Genomic DNA, 24,607 nt, shown 5'->3' with positions numbered 1-24,607 from the left:
TTTTATACGAACCAAAGCTTGTACAAAACAATGAATATCAGGAAGATTAGCAATCTTTCTGTGAAAAAGAACAGAAAGAGCAGTGATTTGTCCTTTCAAAGAACTTGCGGATAAACCTTTATCTAAACCATCCTGAAGAAACTGTAAAATTCTCGGAATTCTAAAAGAATGCCAAGAAAAATGATGAGAAAGACACCAAGAAATATAAGTCTTCCAGACTCTATAATATATCTCTCTGGATACAGATTTACGAGCCTGTAACATAGTATTAATCACAGAGTCAGAGAAACCTCTTTGACTAAGAATCAAGCGTTCAATCTCCATACCTTTAAATTTAAGGATTTGAGATCCTGATGGAAAAAAGGACCTTGCGACAGAAGGTCTGGTCGTAGCGGAAGAGTCGACGGATGGCAAGAGGCCATCCGGACAAGATCCGCATACCAAAACCTGTGAGGCCATGCCGGAGCTACCAACAGAACAAACGAGCATTCCTTCAGAATCTTGGAGATTACTCTTGGAAGAACTAGAGGCGGAAAGATATAAGCAGGATGATACTTCCAAGGAAGTGATAATGCATCCACTGCTTCCGCCTGAGGATCCCGGGATCTGGACAGATACCTGGGAAGTTTCTTGTTTAGATGAGACGCCATCAGATCTATTTCTGGAAGCTCCCACATTTGAACAATCTGAAGAAATACCTCTGGGTGAAGAGACCATTCGCCCGGATGCAACGTTTGGCGACTGAGATAATCCGCTTCCCAATTGTCTATACCTGGGATATGAACCGCAGAGATTAGACAGGAGCTGGATTCCGCCCAAACCAGAATTCGAGATACTTCTTTCATAGCCAGAGGACTGTGAGTCCCTCCTTGATGATTGATGTATGCCACAGTAGTGACATTGTCTGTCTGAAAACAAATGAACGATTCTCTCTTCAGAAGAGGCCAAGACTGAAGAGCTCTGAAAATTGCACGGAGTTCCAAAATATTGATCGGTAATCTCACCTCCTGAGATTCCCAAACTCCTTGTGCCGTCAGAGATCCCCACACAGCTCTCCAACCTGTGAGACTTGCATCTGTTGAAATTACAGTCCAGGTCGGAAGCACAAAAGAAGCCCCCTGAATTAAACGATGGTGATCTGTCCACCACGTTAGAGAGTGTCGCAAAATCGGTTTTAAAGAAATTGAGATATCTTTGTGTAATCCTTGCACCATTGATTCAGCATACAGAGCTGAAGAGGTCGCATGTGAAAACGAGCAAAGGGGATCGCGTCCTATGCAGCAGTCATAAGACCTAGAATTTCCATGCATAAGGCTACCGAAGGGAATGATTGTGACTGAAGGTTTCGACAAGCTGAAATCAATTTTAGACTTCTCTTGTCTGTTAAAGACAGAGTCATGGACACTGAATCTATCTGGAAACCCAGAAAGGTTACCCTTGTCTGAGGAATCAATGAACTTTTTGGTGAATTGTTCCTCCAACCATGATCTTGAAGAAACAACACAAGTCGATTCGTATGAGATTCTGCTAAATGTAAAGACTGAGCAAGTACCAAGATATCGTCCAAATAAGGAAATACCACAATACCCTGTTCTCTGATTACAGACAGAAGGGCACCGAGAACCTTTGTAAAAATTCTTGGAGCTGTAGCTAGGCCAAACGGCAGAGCCACAAACTGGTAATGCTTGTCCAGAAAAGAGAATCTCAGGAACTGATAATGATCTGGATGAATCGGAATATGCAGATATGCATCCTGTAAATCTATTGTGGACATATAATTCCCTTGCTGAACAAAAGGCAAGATAGTCCTTACAGTTACCATTTTGAACGTTGGTATCCTTACATAAAGATTCAATATTTTTAGATCCAGAACTGGTCTGAAGGAATTCTCCTTCTTTGGTACAATGAAGAGATTTGAATAAAACCCCATCCCCTGTTCCAGAACTGGAACTGGCATAATTACTCCAGCCAACTCTAGATCTGAAACACAATTCAGAAATGCTTGAGCTTTCACTGGATTTACTGGGACACGGGAAAGAAAAAATCTCTTTGCAGGAGGTCTCATCTTGAAACCAATTCTGTACCCTTCTGAAACAATGTTCTGAATCCAAAGATTGTGAACAGAATTGATCCAAATTTCTTTGAAAAAACATAACCTGCCTCCTACCAGCTGAGCTGGAATGAGGGCCGCACCTTCATGTGGACTTAAAAGCAGGCTTTGCCTTTCTAGAAGGCTTGGATTTATTCCAGACTGGAGATGGTTTCCAAACTGAAACTGCTCCTGAGGATGAAGGATCAGGCTTTTGTTCTTTGTTGAAACGAAAGGAACGAAAACGATTATTAGCCCTGTTTTTACCCTTAGATTTTTTATCCTGTGGTAAAAAAGTTCCTTTCCCACCAGTAACAGTTGAGATAATGGAATCCAACTGAGAACCAAATAATTTGTTACCCTGGAAAGAAATAGAAAGTAGAGTTGATTTAGAAGCCATATCAGCATTCCAAGTTTTAAGCCATAAAGCTCTTCTAGCTAAAATAGCCAGACACATAAACCTGACATCAACTCTGATAATATCAAAAATGGCATCACAGATAAAATTATTAGCATGCTGAAGAATAATAATATTATGAGAATCATGATCTGTTACTTGTTGTGCTAAAGTCTCCAACCAAAAAGTTGAAGCTGCAGCAACATCAGCCAAAGATATAGCAGGTCTAAGAAGATTACCTGAACACAGATAAGCTTTTCTTAGAAAGGATTCAATTTTCCTATCTAAAGGATCTTTAAACGAAGTACCATCTGACGTAGGAATAGTAGTACGTTTAGCAAGGGGAGAAATAGCCCCATCGACTTTAGGGATTTTGTCCCAAAATTCTAATCTGTCAGACGGCACAGGATATAATTGCTTAAAACGTTTAGAAGGAGTAAATGAATTGCCCAATTTATCCCATTCTCTGGAAATTACTTCAGAAATAGCATTAGGAACAGGAAAAACTTCTGGAATAACCACAGGAGATTTAAATACCTTATCTAAAAGTTTAGAATTAGTATCAAGAGGACCAGAATCCTCTATTTCTAAAGCAATTAGTACTTCTTTAAGTAAAGAACGAATAAATTCCATTTTAAATAAATATGAAGATTTATCAGCATCAACCTCAGAGACAGAATCCTCTGAACCAGAAGAGTCATCAGAATCAGAATGATGATGTTAATTTAAAAATTCATCTGTAGAGAGAGAAGTTTTAAAAGATTTTTTATGTTTACTAGAAGGAGAAATAACAGACATAGCCTTCTTGATGGATTCAGAAACAAAATCTCTTATGTTATCAGGAACATTCTGCACCTTAGATGTTGAGGGAACTGCAACAGGCAATGGTACATTACTAAAGGAAATATTATCTGCTTTAACAAGTTTGTCATGACAATACAAACAGCCGGAGGAATAGCTACCAAAAGTTTACAGCAGATACACTTAGCTTTGGTAGTTCCAGCACTAGACAGCGATTTTCCTGAAGTATCTTCTGACTCAGATGCAACGTGAGACATCTTGCAATATGTAAGAGAAAAAACAACATATAAAGCAAAATTGATCAAATTCCTTAAATGACAGTTTCAGGAATGGGAAAAAATGCCAATAAACAAGCTTCTAGTAACCAGAAGCAAAGAAAAAATGAGACTGAAATAATGGAGACAAGAGACGCCCATATTTTTTGGTGCCAAATAATACGCCCACATTGGTGCCTAAATGCTTTTTAGCACCAAAAATGACGCCACATCCGGAACGCCGACATTTTTGGCGCAAAAGGACGTCAAAAAATGACGCAACTTCCGGCGACACGTATGACGCCAGAAACAGAAAAGATTTTTTGCGCCAAAAAAGTCTGCGCCAAGAATGACGCAATAAAATGAAGCATTTTCAGCCCCCGCGAGCCGAACAGCCCACAGGGAAAAAAAAAAAAAAAAGTCAAATTTTTAAGGTAAGAAAAAATGAATAATTCAAATGCATTATCCCAAATATGAAACTGACTGTCTGAAAATAAGGAATGTTGAATATTCTGAGTCAAGGCAAATAAATGTTTGAATACATATATTTAGAACTTTATAAATAAAGTGCCCAACCATAGCTTAGAGTGTCACAGAAAATAAGATTTACTTACCCCAGGACACTCATCTACATGTTTGTAGAGAGCCAAACCAGTACTGAAACGAAAATCAGCAGAGGTAATGGTATATAAATAAGAGTATATTGTCGATCTGAAAAGGGAGGTAAGAGATGAATCTCTACGACCGATAACAGAGAACCTATGAAATAGACCCCGTAGAAGGAGATCACTGCATTCAAATAGGCAATACTCTCCTCCCATCCCTCTGACATTCACTGCACGCTGAGAGGAAAACCGGGCTCCAACTTGCTGCGGAGCGCATATCAACGTAGAATCTAGCACAAACTTACTTCACCACCTCCATAGGAGGCAAAGTTTGTAAAACTGAATTGTGGGTGTGGTGAGGGGTGTATTTATAGGCATTTTGAGGTTTGGGAAACTTTGCCCCTCCTGGTAGGAATGTATATCCCATACGTCACTAGCTCATGGACTCTTGCTAATTACATGAAAGAAACATCTTTTTAAAGGGATAGTAAACCCCCAAAAAATGTATTTTATGATTCTGATAGAAAATACAATTTTAAACAACTTTCCAATTTACTTCTATTATCAAATTTGCTTCATTCTCTTGTTATCCATTGCTGAAGGGACAGCGTTGCACTACTGACAGCTAGCTGAACACATCTAGTTATCCAATCACAAGAGACAAATGTGTGCAGGCACCAATTAGCAGCAGCTCCTACTAGTGTATGATATGCGCGTATTAATTTTTAACAAGGGATACCAAGAACGAAGCACATTTGAAAATAGAAGTGAATAAATAAAAAAAAAAAAAAAAAAAAAAAAAGTGTCTTAAAATGACATGCTCTATCTGAATCATAAATTTATTTTTAAAGTGTCCTATCCTTTAAATACGGGAGACTAGGAGAAAGGAATCCCTGGCTTCTCCCATTCCTGTGAAATAATCTCCATCACAGTCTGGGACAGGAAAAACTTCCACAGAGGAAGGAACATCATAGTATTTATTAAGTTTACAAGACTTCTTAGGGTTGACAACGACAGAAGTATCAGAGTCGTCCAAAGTAGCCAATACCTCCTTTAACAATACACAAAGCTGTTCAAGCTTAAATCAGAAGTTTACTTCTTCAGTAACTGATGAAGGAATAATACTGTCCGAATCTGAGATTTCACCCTCAGAAGCTACCGACGTATCCTCAGGCTTATGAGGGAGGGCAACCTGCGTAGCAGTAGGTAGAACAGAAACCTTACTAACTGAATGTCTAATTTTCCTCTTGCCTTTCCCAGCATAGGAAAAGCAGATAATGCCACAGATACCGCAGAATATACCCGTGCAGCAAAATCTGAGGGCAAATAAACTCCTCCAGGAGGATGAGAGGAACTGCAGGGCACTGTATGTGATGCAAGAGAGGCTTGGGACGTTTGAGGAGAAAGCTGTAAGGCATTGCCTGAACAGCATCATCCCGAGACACATTGGGCTCAAAGGGCAATAATTTATTGTTAAATTGAAGTTCTAGTTATGCATGCAGCACAGAATTGCATAAGCAAAACAATAGGTGCCTTTAGGCATAACAAGCATTTGTCAAAAAATGAGTCTTGGTCCATCTTCATAATACTAAATAAAAAATTCCCCAAATTGTAGAATTTTTTTTTTTTAATACACTGTCACTTTAAGAATTTTTAATACCACAATTTGGCTGCCAGAAGTCTCTAAAAAAAACTCTTATAGTAGATCGACACTGGCGAGACTGAAATTCAATGTTGCCGCTCCGTAAATATCCAACAGCAGAGAGAAGTCCCATGACCGGCAGAGAGAGGAAACTACGTAGCAAGTTAAAGGCTCACATTTCCCTCTGCCTACAACATAAGATGCTGGTAGCTGTATAAAGTTGCTGTTTATAAGAGAGGCTCTCAGACTCCAGTTGCAGTTTTAACAAATTTATTAAAAGAACATCTTATAACAGAATGTATAAACATCAGCTCCTGTTACAGTTAATGTCTGTGTAGCTGCCTCTCTCATCAACTAACTATTTCCTGCTGAACTGCAGTGTAACATATATTAAACTCCCCCCCTGGAACCAAACACTATCTTTTTGGTTCCATACATATTGATACATCTTTTCCCTTTTTGGGGAAATGGCAAAAGCTATCTCTTAATTATTGTAGGAATATGGATCCTGAGATGCAGTCTTACTATGTGGACTAATATTTAGCACAATGAAATTTAGATATTTTGGTTTTCGGATACATCTCCCACTTCTAGTCTGGGTGTTTCTGGATCCCTGTGGTTGTTCTGACAGGACTCTTGTCATCCTGCAATCTTTCCGTGTCTGATATTTCACTGTTTATTTCTTCTTGTCCTTCAGAGTTATTTGTCATTAATGGCTGGTTTGTGTTCTCAATGTGAGATTCTTCTTGGGTGCTAGTTTGGGTCCTTGCTGGAGGCCTGTAGCATCCAGTGCCTCTCAGATGCCTCCTATTTCTCCTCAGGACCTGTCCTGACTGTCACCACTTCATATGACCTAATTCCTACAGGAGCTCTTAGGCAAGCCTTCCGCCACTCTTTTCCTTGGTTTGTTTGCGGTTGTACCCACACCTGTTCACCAACATTTAGAGGCCGCAGGTCTTTGGCTCCCTTGTTATATTGAGCAGCTTGCAATGATTGCTGCTTCCTGCACAGGATTTGGTGCCTGCCATTCATCACCTGATCCTGTATTAACAGACTCCCTCTCATTGGAAGTAACGAGTTGGTCCTTCGACCCATCAGTCTTTGAGCAGGACTGCACTCCATGCCTTGTGTTGGTGTGTTGCGATGATACAAAAATGCTAGATTAGGATCATTTTGAGAATTCACAGCTTTTTGCAGTAGTCTTTTGGCTGTCTTTACTGCCGACTCTACTTTTCCATTGCTTTGAGGGTATCCTGGTGACGAGGTAATGTGGTCAAAGTCCCAACCCATACTGAAGTCTTTAAACTCCATTGAAATAAACTGTGGTCCATTATCAGAACATACCGCGTCTGGAATTCCATATCTGGCAAAATGGGCCTTTAATTTTCTTATTACTGTAGTAGATCTTGTATCCTGAAGATGGTCTATCTCCCATAAATTAGAGTCATAGTCCACTGTTATTAAATACTCCTTTCCTTGGAATGTGAACAAATCAATGCCAAGCTTTTCCCACGGTCTCGTTGGGATCTCATGAGGAACGAATGTCTTTCTGTTTAGTATCAAATGAACGGCATATGTCACATTGGTCGATATATTCTTTTAGCTGTGCATTCATTCCTGGCCAGTAAACACTCTCCCTGGCTCTGCGTAGACATCCTTCCACACCAAAATGTGAAGAATGTATTAGAGACATAATATCTGTTCGGAGATCAGATGGAATAACTACTCGCTCACCTTTGAATAGAAGACCATCCTGTACACTCAATTAATCACGTATGTGGTAGAATGGTGAAGCCTCTAGGGGTACCTGTTCCTTAGCATGAGGCCAGCCACTCATCACAATTCGCTTTACTGCTTGTAAAGTCTTGTCTTTTTCTGTGCTCTGTTGTATAGCAACAAGTCTCCTGTTTGAGATGAGTAGATATTGGAGCATGTTTATAGTTTCTATCTGGTGCTCCACAGAACCCTCCATGGAACCTTCTTCTAAATAAGCCCTACTTAATGTGTCTGCCACAGCCAGAGACTTCCCCGGGCAGTATCTGATACATGTATCATACATCTGAAGCCGTAACATCATACGCTGAAGACGCCTTGGTGCTTTAAGTAAGGGTTTTTTCATGATGCTTTCAAGGGGCTTATGGTCTGATTGTACAGCTACTGTCTGCCCAAATGTGAATTGGGGAAACTTTTCCATTCCAAATAGGACTGCTAATAGCTCCTTCTCTATTTGTGCACAACCTTGCTCTGTCTCTACTCTGCTTGCAAAAGCGAATAGTTGTTTACCTTGCATCAGTGCTGCTCCCAGACCTTTCTCTGATGCATCACATTGAAGTTCTAAAGGTTCGTCTGGGTTATAATATTTAAGCACTGGTGCACTGCTGATTTTTTATTTCATCTGCTGAAATGCCTCTTCCTGCACCTCTGTCCATTCCCACACTGTACCTTTCTGGGTTAGTTGTCGCAGTGGTTCACCTGCATCTGAGAGGTTTTCACAAAACCTAGAAAGATAGTTCACCATCCCCAAAAACCTCTGTACTCCTTTAACATCTGAGGGTCTGGGCATTTCAGTGATGGCTTTTACTTTATTTGGATCTGCTTGAAGTCCCTGGGCTGATAATAAGTGACCAATATATGGCACTTCTGTTTTCCTTAGCTGAAATTTTTCTGGATTTAATTTGATGTGTCTGTCTCTCTACAACGATTTAGTAATTTCTTCAACTTTTGATCGTGGTCTTGAATAGCTTCCACATCGGTATCGCCTTCTCCTACAATCAGAATATCTGCAATGATCCTGATACCTGGTAGCCCTTCCAGTGCATGATTTAGTTTTCACTGGAACACTTCTGGGGCTGGGCTAATACCCATAGGCATTCGAACCCAGCGGTATCGGCCAAAAAGAGTAGAGAAAGTGGTCAAATAGTTGGATTCTTCCTCTAATTCAATATGCCAAAATCCACTCTTGACATTGCATACTGAAAAAATCCTTGCTTTTGCTAGGTCAGGGAGAATATCATCAATTGTTGGCAAAGGATAGTGGCTTCTTTTCAAAGCCCTATTCAGAGGCTTAGGGTCAATGCAAAGTCTTAACTTCCCAGATGTTTTTTTTCACTACCACCATACTACTAATCCAGTCTGTACTTCTCTCTACAGGAGTTATAATGCCCTGTTTTTCTAAACTGGTAAGCTCCTCTCTATGGGGTTTGAGTAATGACACAGGAACCTTTCTTTTTGGAAGTCTAACAGGCTGTACATGAGCATCCACTTCCAATTTTAGTTTTCCTTCTAGACAGCCTACTCCTTGAAAAATATCTGCATACTCTTTATTGATGGCTGACCAGCCCCACACAGTGGCATCTGGGTGGTTGCCGTCTTGTTCAACGTTTAGGATATTTTGGTGTTGCACTGAGATCAGATCCATAGCTTGTATAGCTCTACTTCCTAGTATAGGATTACACACCTCTGTGTCAATTACAACAAACTCAGCCTGATATAACTTTTGGTTGCATGGGTTTCTTATTTTGAGCTTACATGTCCCTATTGGTTTCAGTGTGCTCTTATTATACATCCTTAGCATTTTATCAATATGTAAAATTTTAGATTTGTCTTTCACCAACCTTGCTGGAACAACATTACAGTCTGCTCCACAATCCATTTGGAATCTAACAGCTTGTTGGTCAATTAGCATAGTAGCAAACAAAGCTGATGGAAATCTGCTTACTGTTTTCTTAAATGTACAAATTTGAAAAGCTGGTTCCAAGGTCAGACCCAGAATGTCTTCATATTCCTCTAAGTCTTCAGTCTCTCTATAGACAGCTTGTACTGTTGGCTTTCTTTGCTGTGTATTGGCACTGGCTAATAAAATGATTTGCTTTACCACACCCTTTACATTGCTTTCCAAATGCTGGGCATTTTTCTTTCAGTTTCTCGTGACGCTTTCCACAATAGATACAGTATATTGTCTTGTCTGGAGTCCTTGTCATTCTGTTATGACCCTTCCTAAGGTAACTTGTGTCCATCCTATGGACTGACACTGCACTGGTGCTGGAACTCTTAATGATCTTCGCCCTCTCTTTAGACAGCTCAGCAGCTCTACCTATTTGAATACAGTTTTCCAGTGTTAAATCCACTTCTCTCAGTAGGCATTCCCTAAGTTTAGAGTCTCTTGTGCCACATACAATCCTGTCCCTGATTAACGAGTCTCTTATATTACCAAAGTTGCAAGTGGCTGCCAGTGTACGCAGATCTGTGACATAAGCATCTATTCCTTCATCTTCCCTCTGACATCTTGAAAAAAATTATCTTTCCACAGTCTCATTTTGCTTTGGCTCACAATAATCAAATGCTTTAATTAACAGAGCTAGTGTGGGAGCTGCTGCTTCTGGGAGAAGGGTGTCTTACCTCTCTGCCTTTTTCTCCAATTAAGTACAGAAACAACTTTACCTTCATCTCCTCTGGTTTGTCAGCCATGATTAGGTCTGTGTATAAAAGAATGTCTTCTTTCCATCTCTTCCATGCCTGAGACAGATTCCTTGCCTGAAAATCCAGCAGACCTGGTGGTTTTAAACCTTCCATATCCTCTTTTGGTATATTTCTCAAATAACATCCGCTGCCACCATGTATAAAGTTGCTGTTTATAAGAGGCTCTCAGACTCCAGTTGCAGTTTTAACAAATTTATTAAAAGAACGTCTTATAACAGAATGCATAAACTTCAGCTCCTGTTACAGTTAATGTCTGTGTAGCTGCCTTACTAATCAACTAACTATTTCCTGCTGAACTGCAGTGTAACATATATTAACCCCCCCCCCCCCCCCGGAACCAAACACTATCTTTTTGGTTCCATACATATTTATACAGTAGCTGCAGTTGGTTTCAAACTCAAGCAGTTCGACAGCCTGTTCTTGCTAAGCAAGCAAAGAAAACCAACTGCAAAATTTTAAGTTTATACATAAATCCCTGTATAAAACATAAGCCACACACACGAATAAAGTATTTAAACAAGATTAGCCCAAAGAGGAAAAACTTCCCAAAAAAGGGAAGATTAACCCCTAGTCTCAACATGCATATTGTGCCTGCCCACTGCCAAAGAAAGTCCTGTATAAAGGATTTTAAAAAAGTCCCCATCTACTGCATAGGACATGCTTCTGAAGTGCAAGTCTCCAAGACCTAGAATGCAAAAGCACTTGCCTGCAGTCTAGCTGTCCGGCAGGAAGACAGGTCACAAGGCGTGAAACGACATAATCCTTACAGAGACCAGTAGAAAAAAGAAACAGAGTAACCAACTCTGGCTTTCTGTACCATGGGCAGCAATCAGGAAGTTGTGAGGTAGTCCTTGCTTTGTTTCCTAACTGCTTAAAAGCCACCACTACTCTACTGAAGAGATTGACGTGGACTCAGCTAAACCCAAATCCTTGCTTGGAGGGAAAAGTACCCGAAAAAGGAATTCATTTCTTCCGACACCAAACTTCACCTCCTCCATTGACAGAGGCAAAGAGAATAAGTGGGGATTATGGGTAGGGGAGTGACACTTTGCCTCCTCCTGCTGGCCAGGAGTGATATTCCCACTAGTAATTGAATGACGTTGTGGACTCTCCATGTGTTAGGAAAGTTAGCATTACAGAAATTTAGAACCACCTTTTGTTCTCCAGTTGGGCAGGTATGAAACACACAAAAACCTCTTGCCGTGTTATAGGGATATGAAATAGAGATTGCAATATAAAATGTTTAAATTGTACAAAAAAAAAAAAAAACTTTGAAACTACTTTCATTATTTTGTCCTCTTCATTTAACTGAAAATTGGAAGGTGGTTCAGAAGGTGGTAAGAAAAACAATGCAAGTATTGCTAACAAAACTACAGTGGGTAATACTTGTCTACTTTACTACAAGCCTAAACTGGCTCCTCCAAATAGGGCAAGTGGTGGTGGATTTAAAAAAAAATAATGAAATTTATGCTTACCTGATAAATTTGTTTCTTTGACATGGTGAGTCCACAGATCATCATAATTACTATTGGGAATATTACTCCTGGTCTGCAGGAGGAGGCAAAGAACACCACAGCAAAATCTGTTAAATACCAGTCCCCATACCCACAATCCACAGTCATTTGACCAAAGGGAAAGGACAAAGGAAGTAATATAAGGTGCAGAGGTTTTTTCCCTGATCTGTTTGCCATGTGCTGCTGGCAGCCATTTTTACTCACCTCTTGCCGACTGTGGTGCATAGTGTGTGATGCTGCTCATTTGCTGCACTTCCTTTTATGACCAGACTAGTGTACATAATCCGTGTGAGACAGGATGCAGTCTCAGAATTGTGATGTCATCACTTATTTAAAGGGCCTCTGTTCACTATGCTTTGCCCTTGCGTTGTCTCAGACCTGTTTGTGAGAGCTCCCGTGTTTTACCTGGCTGTCTGACGTCCCTCCTGGTTCCTGGCTTGTTCCCCTTTTCTCTTTGATCCTGATTCCGGCTCATCTTGGCTCCTGACTCGGCTCGTCTGACTATTCGCTTTGGCTCCTGACTCAGCTCGTCTGACTACCAGCTCTGGTTTTGATTCCTGGCTTATTTGACTTGTGGACTTATTTTTTGCTATTAATAAAAAGGTGTGATTATTTTTGCACTTCTCGTCTCAGTCAGATTCCTGGCACCCTGACAAGAGGTGCCTGAGGTTTATGAAAAAATAAACTGTCTGAAAATACAGGGCGGGCCGTGTCAAGAAAGAAACAAATTTATCAGGTAAGCATAAATTTAATTTTCTTTCTAAGGACATGGTGAGTCCAAGGATCATCCTAATTACTATTGGGAATCAATACCCCAAGCTAGAGGACACGGATGATAAGTTAGGGACAAGACAGTTAGCCTAAATAGAAGGCACCACTGCTTGAAGAACATCTCTCTCAAAAACAGCCTCAGCTGAACCATGAGTATCAAATTTGTAAAAATTTAGAAAAAGTATGTAAAGATGACCAAGTGGCAGCCTTGCAAATCTGATCTACAGAAGCACCATTTTTGAAAGCCCAAGTGGAAGAAATAGTCGACGTGGAATGAGCCATGATTTTCTCAGCAGTCTCATATGCCAAGTGATTAACACTCCTCAACCAACAAGAAAGAAGTAGCCATAGCTTTATGACCTTTAAGTTTCCCAGAAAAAAAACAAATAAAAAAGAAGACTGGTGAAAATCCTTAGTCGCCTGCAAATATTTCAATGCATGAACTACATCCAAGTTGTGTAACACATGTTCCTTATGAGAAGGATTAGGACACAAAGGAGGAACAACAATTTCTAGATTAATATTCTTATCAGAAACAACCTTGGGAAGAAAACCTAGATCAGTACGAAGTACTACCTTATCAGAATGAAAAATAAGGAAAGGAGACACACTGCAGCGCAGAAAGCTCCAAGACTCTTCGAGCTGAAGAGATAGCAACCAAAAACAAAACCTTCCAGGTTAACATCTTAATATCCAAAAAATGCATAGGCTCAAACGGATCCTGTTGAAGAAAACTCAGAACTAAATTAACACTCCAAGGAGGAGTCACTAACTTAAACATAGGCCGGATTCTAACCAAAGCCTGACAAAAAGACTGAATGTCTGGCACATCTGTCAGACGTTTATGTAACAAACTAGATAAAGCAGAAATTTGACCCTTCAGGGTACTAGCAAACAAACCTTTCTCCAGACCCTCCTGGAGAAAAGACAAAATCCTAGGAATCCTGACTCTACTCCAAGAGTAGCCCTTAGATTCACACCAACACAGATATTTACGCCATATCTTGTAATAAATCTTTCTACTCACAGGATTACGCACCTGAATCAGTCTCAATAACCGACTCAGAAAAACCACGCTTAGATAGAAACAAGCGTTAAATCTCCAAGCAGTCAGCTTCAGAGAAACGATATTTGGATGAAGGGCCCCTGAAATAGAAGGTCCTTCCTCAACGGTAGACTCCACGGTGGAAACAATGACCTCTCCACCAGATCTGCATACCAGATCCTGCGAGGCCAAGCCAGTGCAATCATAATCACCTACACCCTCTCGTCTGATCCAAGCAATGACCCGAGGAAGAAGGGCAAACTGAGGCCAGGCTGAACTTCCAAGGAACTGCTAGAGCATCTATTAGTAGAGCTTGAGGATCCCTTGACCTCGATCCATACTTCGGAAGCTTGGCATTGTAACGAGATGCCATAAGATCCAACTCTGTTGACCCCACCTGAGAATCAAACTGGAAAACACCTCCGGATGAAGTTCCCACTGTCTGCTCAGAAAATCCTCTTCCCCAACTGTCCACCCCTGGAATGTGGATCACAGACAGACAGAAATTGTGAGCCTCCACCCACTGAATAATCCTGGCTACCTCCATTGCCAAAGAACTCAGAGTTCCTCCCTGAGGATTGATGTAAGCCACGGACGTTATAGTGTCTGACTGAAATCTGATAAACTGGGTTGAAACCAACTGAGGCCAAGCCAGAAGAACATTGAAGATTGCCCTCAGCTCTAAGACATTTATAGGAAGAACCGATTCCTCCCAAGTCCACAGACCCCGAGTCTTCATTGAACCACAGACAGCTCCCCAACCCAGCAGACTGGCATCCATGGTCACAATCACCCAGGAAGGCCGGTGAAAACAGGTTCCCTGGGAGAGAAGATCCTAAGACAACCACAACAGAAGAGAATCTCTTGCAGCCTGATCTAGAACAATCTTTGGAGACAGATCCATATAATCTCCGTTCCACTGTCTCAGCATACTTAACTGCAGAGGTCTGAGATGGAACCAAGCAAACTGATGTCCATGACTGAAACTATTAGACCAATAACCTCCATACACTGGGCCACTGATGGCCGAGGGGAGGACTGAAGAGCAAGCCAAGAATAACATTTTTGAGTTTCTTGCTTCTGTCAAAAAAAAATTTTTATTTCCAGAGAATCTATAATGGTTCCCAAGAATACCACTCTTGTAGCTGGAATCAAGTAACTTTTTCCTAAATTCACCTTCTGGGAGCGCAGAAAAGACAACAACAACTCCATGTCATCCAGATAAGGAGCTACCGCAACCGCCTGCAATCCGAGAACTGCGAACAACGCACCCAGAACCTTTGAGAATACCCTGGGAGCTGTTGCAATACCAAAAAGAGCCACAAACTGAAAATGCTTATCTAAGAAAGCAAATCTCAGAAACTGGTGATGATCCTTGTGAATAGGAATGTGTAGATATGCATCCTTCAGATCTACTGTAGTCATGAACTGACCCTCTTGAACCAGAGGAAGAATTGACCGAATAGTTTCCATCTTGAAAGATGGAACTTTGAGAAATTTGTTTACCAACTTGAGATCTAAGATGGGTCTGAAAGTTCCCTCCTTTTTGGGAACAATAAACAGGATTAGAATAAAACCCTAGTCCCTGCTCCTGAACTGGAACAGGAACAATCACTCCCATGTCAGAAAGATCCTGAACACAACTTAAAAATACCTCTCTTTATCTGGTTTACAGATAACCTTGTAAGATGAAACCTGCCCCTGGGAGGAAAATTTTTGAACTCCAGCTTGTATCCCTGGGACACAATATCTACCACCCAGGGATCTGGAACATCCCTTACCCAGACTTGAGCAAACAGACAACCTGCCCCCCAACCAATCCATTCCTGGATCGGGGGCAGACCCTTGATGCTGACTTTGAGTCAGCGGCAGGCTTCTTAGATTGCTTCCAATTGCTCTAGGACTGATTGGACTTCCAAGAGGGCTTGGACTGATCCTGCTTGGAGGAGGAAGACTTACCAGAGAAGTTACGAAAGGAACGAAAATAACTGACGACCCTTCTGTTTATTTCTCCTATCCTGAGGAAGAGAATGACCCTTCCATCCAGTAATATCAGAAATAATCTCAGCCAAACCAGGTCCAAACAAGGTCTTCCCCTTGTAAGAAATGGATAAAAGCTTAGATTTAGATGATACATCCGCAGACCAAAACTTTAACCATAAAGCCCTGCGCGCCAAAACCAGAGATTTTTGCTACCAACTTGATGACCTGTAAAGAATTAGCCAAAAGCCTTAATTCTATCCTGAATTTCCTCCAGAGGAGATTCCTGTTGAATAGAATCAGACAATGCATCAAACCAATATGCAGCCGCACTGGTAATTGTAGCAATACACACAGCAGGTTGCCATTGGAACCCTGGTGAACATGCATTCTTTTAAGTAAAGCTTACAACTTCTTATCCATAGGATCCTTAAAAGAACAACTATCCTCAATAGGAGTAGTGGTCCTCTTAGCTAAAGTGGAAATAGCTCCCTCTACCTTAGGAACCGTCTGCCAAGATTCCTTAAGAGTCCACAATAGGAAACATCTTCCTAAAAATAGGAGGAAAAAGGAATTCCAGGCTTCTCCCATTCCCGTGAAATAATTTCTGAAACACGATCTGGAACAGGAAAAAAACCTCAAAAAAATTTGTTAAGTTTACTAGCCTTCTTGGGAGTAACGGACTGTCGAATCAGAGTCATCAAAAGTAGCCAAAACCTCCCTGAGTAACAAACTGAGGTGCTCCAGCTTAAATCTGAAAGAATCAACCTCAGAATCAGCCAAAGGAGTCACACTATCAGAGTCTGAGTAAGAAGATGCATCAGTAGCGTCTGAAGGTGAAATTTCAGTCTTAAGGGAATTTCACCTTCAGACGCTACTGATGCATCTTCTTACTCAGTCTTAAGGGAAGAAACATTAGACATAACTGCAACAGAATCCAAAATCCTTTTGCGCTTACCTGCAACACAGGAAAAGCAGACAAAGCCTCAGATACAGCAGAGGATATGTGAGTAGCCATATCCTGGCAAAGAAAAACCAACCAACCAGAGACAAAACACAGGGCACTGCATGTGAAGAGGATAGAGATTGGGATGAATGGGGAGAAAGCTGCGCTACAGCTTGAACAGGAGACTCCTGAACAACATTCTCCTTAGAAAATGAAGGCTCTGTATTAAAAAGCCAATCCCTATACTGTAAGGTTCTCTCTATACATGAGGAACAGAAAGGGCTTTACATTAGCATCTAGACATAAATTGCAGTTAACAGCTTGCAAGTCCTCTTGGTCCATTTTACACACAAATTAAACAAAAAAAAATTTGTCTGAAAAAAACACCTAATAAAAATAAAACGTTACTTTCTCTTTAAATAACTTTACCCAAAAACAAAGCCCAGAAAAAAAAAAGAAAAAAAAAACAGCCCTGAGCCCTTACAAGCACCTCTACACCTAACAAACCCAACTGAGGTGCTTAGCCAGCCTCCTACCACCCAGGAAAAAAAAAATATATATGTCAGCAGCAGCTAAACAAACTCACTTATGAAGTAAAAGTAATACTGAGAGGAAGAGCGCGCAACCCTCGCGCCAAAAAAAAACTCCGCCCATCATGGGCGTCTACACAACCTCCCAGTCGGCATGATAGTATCACAGTAAAAAAACACCGCTGGGAGAAAAACACAGAACTCTAAATGCCTAAAGAAACTGTAAATAAAACGCTACTGGCGTTTTAAACACACGGGAGAGCCCAACAAGAATTAAATATATAATACTCCTAATAAAGAGCCACAAAACAGCCTCAGCTGCATCCAAATTCACAACAGTGCCCCACAAAACTGCTATGAGTTAAAGAAAAACTGAACAGTCAGAAATAAATTAACCCCCTAAGTGCCATGTCAATTCTTCAAAAAAAATAAGAGAACAGCACTTACCTCAATAATAATCTGCCCGGCATCAGGGCAGCTCACCAAGTTTGAAAGGTAACACTCCTTACATGGACCTGTGGAGAACAAAAAAAAAGAAAAAAAGACTGAATAAACCTCAGACTTTTTAAAGAAAGGGCAGCACAAACTACATGGTAGGCACAGAGGGGATTTTTGCTCTACTGAAGAGACTGACATGGACTACGGCTACACCCCAAACAACCAAAGCAAGCCTGCTTTGCTTAAAAAATAACAGACTCTTGATAGAAGAATCAGACACCTAACTTTACCACCTCCTTGCAACTACAAGCAAAGAGAATGACTGGTGATTGTGGGTAGGGGGAGTGGTATTTAACAGCTTTTGCTGTGGTGCTCTTTGCCTCCTCCTGCAGGCCAGGAGTGATATTCCTAATAGTAATTATGATGATCCGTGGACTCTTATTAGAAAGAAAAAACAATTTCAGCAAAAAATATGTCACTTAGGTGAGTGAACCTGGATATATTAGGTTTATTTCTTGCAAAACTACAGAAAAGTCTTAGGATTTATAAGTTGTTTTAAGTTCCTTTAATACTTTAGGAATACTGGAGACAGAAGTTAAACTTAAAAAGGGACATTAAGGGGTCAATTTATCAAAAGACTTCACAAGATTAAAAAAGAGAAGTATTCAAAGAAATGATTAGTCTGAAAGTGTAAAGTTTTAGTGTGTATAAAAAAAATGTGAGCTGCCATGTTGTAACTTAGGCTACCTTTTCTGTTGTGGCCAATTAGGAACAGTTATAAGTAGGTCACAAGAATGTGCAGCCAATGGTTGTGTGGAATATAACCGTGTTCTGCACTTCCATTTCTAACAGGAACTGAAAAGCTCACAATTTCAGAATGGAATTACAGACACATTCACTCATTGTATAATAGTATCTCAGTGTTTAACCTAATCAGAAAAACACTTAAAGGGACAATAAATTTGTGGTTTAGAAATTTTAGCTGCCTTTAATGTTCCAGCCTCCTAAATATTCCTCTACATCATGGGTCATGGATACAAAGCCACATATGCATGTTCAAAGCAAACACACAAAAAACAAACAAAAAACAAAAAACACACCTGGCCTGAATGAGTTTCATAAATCGAATATTCAGTTTATGGAGTGTGTTCTCGGTATATTTTCTTAGTAAACATTTCAAATCTGCTTACTTCAGTATCACAACCTTCTGAATCAAAGGCATCGTTCACAAATGTTTCTGTCGATGCAAGATTTTCTGCTTCTTGATCCATATCTTTAGCAGTTTGTCTGGTTAGAGTCCTAGAGGATGCTGAGCTAGATGTCCTATTTAACAGGGGAAAAAAGCAAATTAGGTGCATGGAAAACACTGAAGGACCTGATGTTCAAAACCTCACCGGCATGGAGAGAAAGCACAAAATCTTTGCTTTTTTTAGACCTTGTATTGTTATGTAGGAGTCTGTTTCACATAACAAAACATAGCAACAAAAATTTCTCAAGTTAAAATTTGTATTTTATTTTTTTAGGACCTTGCCATACCAACGAAACTTAGAATAGCACACCTGAGAAGTGAAATTTTAAATATAAAAGAGCAGTATACACTAATATTTTCTCCTATTTAATGTGTTCCCAATTCTCTATTTTACCTACTGGAGTGTGAAATAATTTACACAAGTCCTCTGGAAAGGAGCGATTTGGTAAACAGACAAATATAAGGTTTACTTTCCCTGTGGGCTCAACCCATTTTATTGGGTTGTGATTTTAATTAGCAGTAAGTTATTTCATATACAAAATTATACCTAAAAAAATTTAAATAGGAGAGCGCACAGAAGACTAAGTGCAATAATTTTAATAAAATTAGCAATAAAAAAACCCAAAACCAAACGGGAGCCCAATCCCCTATTCAGGAACCTCAAACATGTGAGGTATGTATAAGTGAATGGTGAGCGGGATCCACCTGGATCAAATGGCTACAAGGCAATGTCCTTAAGTTCCAAGAAAACTTATCAATGTAATCCTGAATGTTAAAGGAAGTCCGCCATAATAGCCGACCGCTATTTAGTAACACTAGAGCAACTCTGAGCAAGTTTCCACAGAGGACTTGAGTTAGCCACTCGTCTGGTGATGCGTAGTAGCATCATGACATGGTGGGGGCGGGCCTGATGCTTTTCTCGGACGTAACCCTGCTTCAGAGGCAATGCACGCCTCCCCCTGTAACACAGAAGACAGTGTTCTGCGTTACAGGGGGAGGCGTGTAATGTCTCTGATGAAGCTACTACGCATCAACCTCTGCAGCTGGTATAACAATTGTAAACACATTAACGAGAAACCAATTTTAAAGTACAACATATTTTTAAGACTACTACATATGTGATTAATAGTGCATCTGAATTTATGTAATTGAACCAGCATTTTTTGCACTATTTGTATTTTAACTTCGCACACAAAACATTACGTATGTTACAGGTAGCTAATAAGAACGCATTCAAGTGATAGAAAAAAGTGACTAGATTTAGTTTTGATGTGTGAAAGTCAGTGCTGAAAGTAAAAAATATGTTCAGATAATGCAACACAATTTTTTCTTCTTCTATAAAGACAATAAGTGCAACTGCACCTGAAGAGCATAATAAACCTATCAATTAAACCAGTATTAATTGATATAGCAGCCTTCAGGGCCGCCATCAGGGGGTGACAGGGGTGACTCCTGTCAGGGGCCCAATGGGCTAGGGGGGCCCCATGAGGCAAGAACTACATTTTTGGCAGCCACCAGTGGGTACTACAGCAGAGTGCTAATTGAGCATGGGAAATGTTATTACAAGGAGTAAAGTATTAGCATTTGAGAGGATTTCTGAGTGTGCACTAAGCCACTATGCACAGCGTGAGACAGACTTGACACTTTGTTTGTACAGTGTGTGCCTTAGTCAGACGGCTAATCACTTTCATTTGCAGAGGAGGTAGGAAATACTTAGCAAATGTTTTTTATTTCTTTGTGCAATTTAAGATTGTAACTCCAGTGTGGTAGTAGTTGTATGGTGGGGCCAGGGGTCCATAAAAACACATTTTTTTTAGCAGCAGTGTATTTATGATTATTTGACAATGCTGTAGAAATTCTATATTTAAAACCATGCAGAAATGTTTCCTCCTCAATACACAAATTATATATATTACATTCCAGTTTACTGCCCCTTTATGCAAGGACTTTCCAGATAAAAGGAGGCATTTAAAGATTTTTACATCTGCATAACATGTTATACTCTCAGACCAAGATTGCTCAGTATTGGAAATGAGACAGGTTAACTTAAAACTGTTCAGTTTACACTACAGCTGACTTAATTTTGAAATGCATACCAACAAGCTTAAATCCTGCATTTAACCAGATCTAATGGTATGAGTACCACAGCTTATGGTTCCACCAAGACCATATAGAGTACAGCATTTTCAAAATCCACAAGTACAGCTGACAGATGGGAACATTTGTACACTATATTTGAAGTGGTGCTCTTGGTTGGGGAAAATGGGGAAAATATCAAACATATGTCAACCTTTTAAAAGTACTTTTCTTTATCTAGCCATCTACCCAGATCATTAATGTACAATTTTGAATTCACAGAATTATTTTTGTTTGCACATTTACAAATATGATTCTTTAAAAAGTGATCTCTTAATTTCTGCATTTTTATTTATCATGCATGTCACACACTGTTGATTTAAGGGATGCAAGGTGCATAAATGTTTCCTCCTGCGAGTGTTTCTGTGGGTGTCTGTGTTTATGTCTTTGTGCTTTGGTTTGTGTCTCTATGAGTGTGTATGTATTTTTTCTGTTGGTATCTCTTTGAGGGTGGGTGTGTATGTCTTTGTGCATTTTCTGTGGATGTCTGTAAGGGTGTGTGCATATGTCTTTGAGCTTTTTCTATGGGTGTCTCTGTGAGGGTGGGCATGTTTTTGTCTTTGTGTATTTTCTCTGGATGCATCTGTGAGGGTGGGTGTGTATGTCTGTGTTTTCTGTGGATGTCTGTGAGGGTGTGTATTTTCTGTGGTTGTCTCTGTGAGGGTGTGTGTAATTCTTTGTGTGTTTTCTGTGGATGTCTCAGTGAGGGTGTGTGTATGTATGTCTTTCTGTGTTTTCTGTGGGTGTCTCTGTGTGTGTGTGTGTGTGTGTGTATGTATTTGTGTGTTTTCTGAGGCTGTCTCTGTTGGTGTTTCCTTGGGTGTATGTGCAAGTTTGAGTTTGTGTGTGTGTGTCCATGGTCTGTTCCTTTTTAGGAAATTTTGAGCTTACTACTGATTATTCACATCTTTCCACAGACTTTGAGACTAATGAGACCTTTCCGGAAGTCACCAATCTACCATTTAACCTTTAAATTATTGTTTAGGCAGTTCAGGGCCCTTCCTTTCAGCCACTGCATGCTGTTGTCATCATTTAGTTTGCATCTTTCTTTACAAAAAGATAATCAGAACTCCATATTTTGTTTTCTAAATCTCCTTTTTTTTACAAAACTGTAGTCTACCTCATTACTTGTCAGGTCAATGTAAACAAGTGCTGAGTGTCTGTTTGGGTGTCTGTGTCTGAGTGTGTTTCTTTGTGTGTCTGCTAGAGTGTCTATATGTGAATCCTTATGTGTGAGTGTGTCTGTGTGTTTCAGTGTATGTTACTAACTTTACAACATTTACAAGTTTAAATAGACACTTAAGAATAAAGTGCATATACTTATTAGTCACTTGGTCAAAAATTGCACATGTCAAGGGGGGGGCCCTGATCAATGGTTAAGTCAGGGGCCCCAAAATTTCTAGTGGCGGCCCTGGCAGCCTTCTAAGTGTGCTCTCCAAATGGCTAATGTCCATCTAGACAGGGCACCAGTAGATGGAATTACGCTATGTCAAACGTATTGACCTTGCCTATGGTTCAAGTTATATTAATGGTTATAAATGGCCAAACCTGTAATGCCTTAAAAAGAGACATTAAACACAAAAAAAATAAAAAAACAATCTAAATAGAATGAGTATTAAAAGAAAAGATTAAATTTGAGAACATGTAGATAGATTTTTTTTAAAGTTTTGTTAGTTTACACTTATTTTGTCAATATTTAGTGTCTATAAAGCAATAGGTGCTACCATGTTGTAACTTATGTTTCTCTCTGCTGCCAATTAGAGACCGTTATAATTAGCTTAAATAAAGAGAAGTGCTCAACCTGGGAATGAACAATAGCATAATAGCTTGTTCTATGGCTAGTTACCACCCAAGAAGCAGCCTTTTTGCTCAACATGTGCCTTTCACAGAGAACTTTTCTGTAGCATATCAGTCTGATCCTGACTTAGCAGTACAGCCCAGCCCTGAAATACCAGGCAATCCCTCTCTGAACAGGAGAAATAGCAAACTAGAGAATGCAGCCAATGTAACAGTAGATGGTTAAAAAAAATAAAAAAAAAAAAAAAAATGTCCATTTAGTTCAACCTATACAAATCTTAATATACTTACAATAAAATCTCCAGTTGATCTTAAAAAAATATAATTCCATTAAAAAAGTGACCCATTTAACACAAGCAATCATATCCCTCAATTCTGTTTCTAGCCAGAAATGTATGTAAAACAGATCTAAGGTAGTGGCATTTACTAACTCCTTAGGTAATAAGTTGCACAATTTGATTGTGCTTAGTGAAAAAAAAAAACATTTACGTTGCTGGAGATGAAATCTCCTTTACTGCAGCCTTAAATTATTAACTATTGTCAAATTGAAATAAACAGAGCTTCAAAAAAAACAAAATTATATCCCTAAACAAGTACTCAGACAGGCGAATGCCTGCTGCGCGTTTCGCCTGAGCTTTTTCAAAGGCGTCCGTTTACTTCTGTTGCTACAAATTCTAATACAAATCTTTTTCATTTTATGTATATTATAGACTATAAAGCCCAAAAAATGATCAAAAGCTAAAAGCAAGAATAGCTTAAATTTAATATACCTCAATGCTGTCAGTGCTGGACATTAGAGGATGCACAAACTGATTATTACAGTTATAACGTTTCATGTTCTTAGGAATAAACCAAGATTTTCTTGCCTTACCTGCAGAGAACACTGCTCTAGTAGAAAAAATAATTCTGATTTAGTGTTAAAAAAAAACTCACCGCTGTAATGCTTTTCTTCTAGTTACATACACGAACACTCCTGCAGCTGTCACAACTATAAGCAGAACTCCAATTGTAGCAAGAGTCAATGGAACAGCTAAAGGTTGTAGTCCCTTCTCACAGAATACTCCACTGTATCCAAGCATGCACTGACATTTGACTTCACCATTCTCAACAACACAATCCCCTTTCAAGTTGCATATCTCTTTGTTACAAGGTCTGGACTCTTCCATTGGAAGATTGTTGTCGGAATCTTCCTCTTGATTAGATGTGGTACTTATCTTAAAAGGAGATTTAGTCTTTAAACGGGGTAGATCTCTATCAGAGTCATAAAATACACCTTTATCTTTATAGTTGGAAGCCGTAGTTTTCCATTTAGTTCCTTGTGGCGTAGTGGCTGGTTTTGTTTTCTTGACTTTCTCCAGATATTCACCTTAAAGGGAAAAGAAAAAATAAATTTCAGATTGAAAAAAACAATTGTGGAGAAGATAATCCCTAAATATGTCTTTCGTTATTCACATGGATGATTCAATTACTTAAATTTCTATCAGTTAACCATATATTTTTTTATTTTATTTATTTCCATGAGCCATACCATGAGAAAGTCCCCCTCCTGACAAAAATATAACCCAACGCACAAGAGATATAAATCTCTCCCACTTCCCATGATCCTCAGTCATAAACATAACAAAGTAGATGAAGAAAACTGAAAAGCAGGGCGAAAGAGCAAAAAAGGAAAAGCAGGGCGAAAGAGCAAACAACAAGTACTGCCTCCACCTGAACACAAAGAAAGGTCATGGCTCATTGACTTTTTTATCAGGTAAGCATATATTTTTTATTTTAAATCTGCATCAGATGGTGAGTGCACGCGCCCCTACATGTGGGAATCTTTACACAAATAGTCAATGAGATCACCATGAAATAGGGAGGGACAAACTGACATGTAACGTTACTGATCAGGCACTTTAGCCCACAGAACTTTCCTGCCACAAGCAGCTTCT

At 39.7% G+C, this 24,607-nt stretch overlaps 1 long non-coding RNA gene across 1 annotated transcript in view; it reads right to left on the bottom strand.

The window, feature by feature from the left end:
- The window catches only part of LOC128648077 (uncharacterized), a 41,760-nt gene extending 17,769 nt beyond the window's left edge, over positions 1–23,991 (bottom strand). The window contains exons 1-2 of the long non-coding RNA XR_008400499.1: positions 23,607–23,991; positions 18,592–18,814 (exon numbers count right to left, since the gene is read on the bottom strand). This is a non-coding gene — a long non-coding RNA (uncharacterized LOC128648077). The remainder of the gene's footprint in view (positions 1–18,591; positions 18,815–23,606) is intronic.
- Between the last annotated feature and the right edge of the window lie 616 nt (positions 23,992–24,607).

The sequence above is a fragment of the Bombina bombina genome, chromosome 2 (assembly GCF_027579735.1).
Source record: "Bombina bombina isolate aBomBom1 chromosome 2, aBomBom1.pri, whole genome shotgun sequence".
Lineage (NCBI taxonomy): Eukaryota > Metazoa > Chordata > Amphibia > Anura > Bombinatoridae > Bombina > Bombina bombina.
Note: the sequence above shows the minus strand (reverse complement) of the source record. Positions and strands in the feature narration are given on the sequence as shown.